The sequence below is a fragment of the Sinocyclocheilus grahami genome, unplaced genomic scaffold, assembly GCF_001515645.1.
Source record: "Sinocyclocheilus grahami isolate Dianchi unplaced genomic scaffold, SAMN03320097.WGS_v1.1 scaffold661.1, whole genome shotgun sequence".
NCBI classification, from domain to species: Eukaryota; Metazoa; Chordata; class Actinopteri; order Cypriniformes; family Cyprinidae; genus Sinocyclocheilus; species Sinocyclocheilus grahami.
In genome coordinates, this window is record NW_015505840.1 from 1,276,853 (window position 1) to 1,280,137 (window position 3,285).

General features: G+C 34.9%; 1 pseudogene; it reads left to right on the plus strand.

Annotated features, from left to right (window-relative positions):
• The window catches only part of LOC107558825 (gastrula zinc finger protein XlCGF8.2DB-like), a 7,103-nt pseudogene that overhangs the window by 2,507 nt on the left and 1,311 nt on the right, over positions 1-3,285 (plus strand).

The window sequence follows — 3,285 nt, forward strand, 5'->3', positions numbered from 1 at the left end:
ACTCACAAAAAACAGATTTAGTATTCATCAAAATTAATTAAAACAGTGAAATGCAAACTCAGAATATGACTCAAACCTGCAATAATTAAATATGTTAAATAACACAAATGTATCTAATCCCATTTTATTAACCAATGTCTTTGCTGCTGACCTTTGCTGATCCAGTTCAACCATACTATTAAGCAAAAATGACTTTAAATAAACTAACAATTATGCTTTGTTTGTTTTTTATTGCTGACGAGTGTTTCTTCTCCTGCGTTCTACTGTACAGACGTGAATTTACTTTTGCTTCAGCCTGAGGTTTATTCATTACACTTTTTGATGTGAAAGGGCTTTTATATTTGCTATAAATAGAACTTCTTATATTAAAAACAATCAAGCCCTGCTCATATTTAAAAAGTGACGCAAAAGTAATATAACGCATTACTTTCCATAAAAAGTAACTAAGTAACGTAATTAGTTACTTTTTTAGGGAGTAATGCAATATTGTAATGCATTACTTTTAAAATTAACTTTCCCCAACACTGTTGGTTGCTATGATTTGGAATATCCACGGCACTAACGTATTACTAGTAGGCTATCTCTTTTTGAAGAATATTACTGTATATATAAAATACAGTAACTTCTCAATTGTTGTTCAGTCGTTGTACAAGTAGACTGGTTGGTTGGTGTGGTATTTGTCCCGCCCCTCTTCCATTGATTGGACGGCTGGGTAAAAAGTTACCAGAGATTGTCTTATTATGCTGCGTTCAAGTCCTCCTGGGACATTCGTACTTACGAGTTGACAAGTCGTAATTACGACGTCAGGTGCATTCAAGTCAGTTTAGTCGGCACAAGATGGCGGTGTACCTTCTTTTAATAAATTACAAGAAAATACAACAGGGTCTGTTAACTCTGCTTATAGAAAATGAAGAGCAAAGAATTCGCATCAGATCTGTTTTGTGTTTTTAATATGTTTTTTTTAGACCAGGATCCCAGTATAACTGATTTTCAGCATCAACAAATGCTAAAATACAGAGATTTAAAAAAGCTGTTAGCTAAATGCAACATGGCAAATCAAAAGATTTTTCACCTATAGGTGCAAAAATTATAGCATTTTTTAAAACTTGGATTTCATTAACTAGCTGCGTAACAAGAACATGACCAATTTAAGTTTATAGGACAACTAAACTATCAATTTAAACAAAAATTTACCGTCAACTACAGACGTTGCAGCCATCGATTCCGCCATGTTTCTCAGTGACACGCCCCCAACTCGGAAACTCAGGGCTTAAAGAAAATTTCGAGTTTCCCAGAGTTTTACTGCAGCATCAAGTCTCAGTTATCATCTGCATGTTCACTCTGGAGAAAAGCCTTTTAACTGTGATCAGTGTGGTAAAATGTTTATTTCTTCATCACATCTAAAGTCACACCTGACAGTTCATTCAGATGAGAAGCCTCATGTGTGTTCGTACTGTGGAAAGAGTTTTAGACAATCATCAAGCCATCTCACTCATATAAGAAAACATTGCAAGCGAGCAACATTAATTTTCATGCCAAATACATTCAAGTAAATTGTCTGATATAAAATATAGAGTTTGTCTTAAAGGAACAATATATCATCTAGTTTTGAGAATGTGGCGGTGAAAACTTTTAGAACTATAGAAAGACTTAAGAGTGGAACTTCAGTCAACTCTTACAGTGTTAATAAAATGTTTTTGCAAAATCACATTTGGGTGCAAAGCAAGTCCTCCTTAAAAATAGATATACTCATGTCATTTACTATTTGCTAAGTGTAGAATTTATGAAAAATAAAACAGAAACAACATCTTGCTGTGAGTCTGGGAAGAGCTTTATTGTGTTCTACAAAGTGATATATGTCTGTGAGAATATAAAGAAAGACCAATGTTGAGTATTTATGTTTTTTAAATTAAGCTTGTAATGCTCTTTGGTTTGTTGTTAACCAATGCAATGAAGAATGAAATACTAGTATATTTACTGATTCATATGTATGATGATAGTATATTTGATCCATAACAGTACAGAGATGTGATTTACTTAAGAATATGAGGCCCCTTTATAAAGGCACTGCACGCACTGAGCATGCGCAGAAGAGATGAGCGCGCCAGAGTCAAGTGCTGGTACTTTCAATAGATTCAAATGAAGCACAATCATGAATGAAGGAGGATTTGTGGAATATTTTCACCAAATGCCGTATATCTCCGGCCTGCATGTGAAAGATTTTTTTTGAGTCAGTACTTAAAGTGTAAATACTAATGTAATGAAATGCATTAGCTATGTTATTAATTAGCGCCTAATATGTTGGCAGAGAGTGTGGCAGCATGTTGACACCGATAAAAACTGCTTAATGTGCCAATTTACAGAAGATTTCAGACATCATCATAATGAATGAGCTGAAAACAGGGAACTTTAGGAGACAAAGAGGCTTTTCAGCAGCTCAGTTAAACATGATGGCCCTGTTTCTAGGCCTAAGATTATGGACAATATCTAACGGTATTGTTCTTAATTGTTGTTCATTGTGTTGGTTGTTTGCAGTTCTCCTGCATAACGCCTAAAAAGCTGAAAGTATATAATGCACTTATAAATTAAATCAAAATCAGCAGGCCAGAATAACAGGATTTGGGTCATTTATTCCCTTTTTTCCAAACACAATGCTCTACACACCAGTAGGTGGCGCAAATGCACCTTAAAGTGGTTTACAAACTACCACATAATGTAAAAGCGGAAGATCGTCCTGAGAATAAATAACAGGTGAAATTGACTGAAATATGAGAAATATGGAGTTTGTTAAAGTGGAGATTGACGACATGGGTGATCCAGAACCATGTAGAATTAAACATGAAGATACCGAGGAACAAACAGTTTGGTTTCTATTCTTGATTTGAGCAATATATAAATGATACAGACCTACAAACATTGTATAGCAGCTGTCATCCACATTTTAATTGTATTAACAAGAGAATGACAGAACTAACCTTTGGCACATCAAAGATCTGATACTTTATGTAGAGACCTCTGTTGCTTTCTGCTAATAAATCAGGATTCACTTGAATTGATTTTAATCACATATTATTCTTATTTTAGACTGGATGGAATTGAAACAGCTAATACGTGAAATGAATGAAGCAGAGGATGAACGTTGTAGCTACCGTCCAAGCTCAAAGAAGAAAAGCCAAAAAGCTGCACACCTGCTCACAGTGTGGAAAGAGTTTCACACACAAAGGAAATCTGAACACACACGTAAGAATGCACACTGGAGAGAAACCGTACACATGCCATCAATGT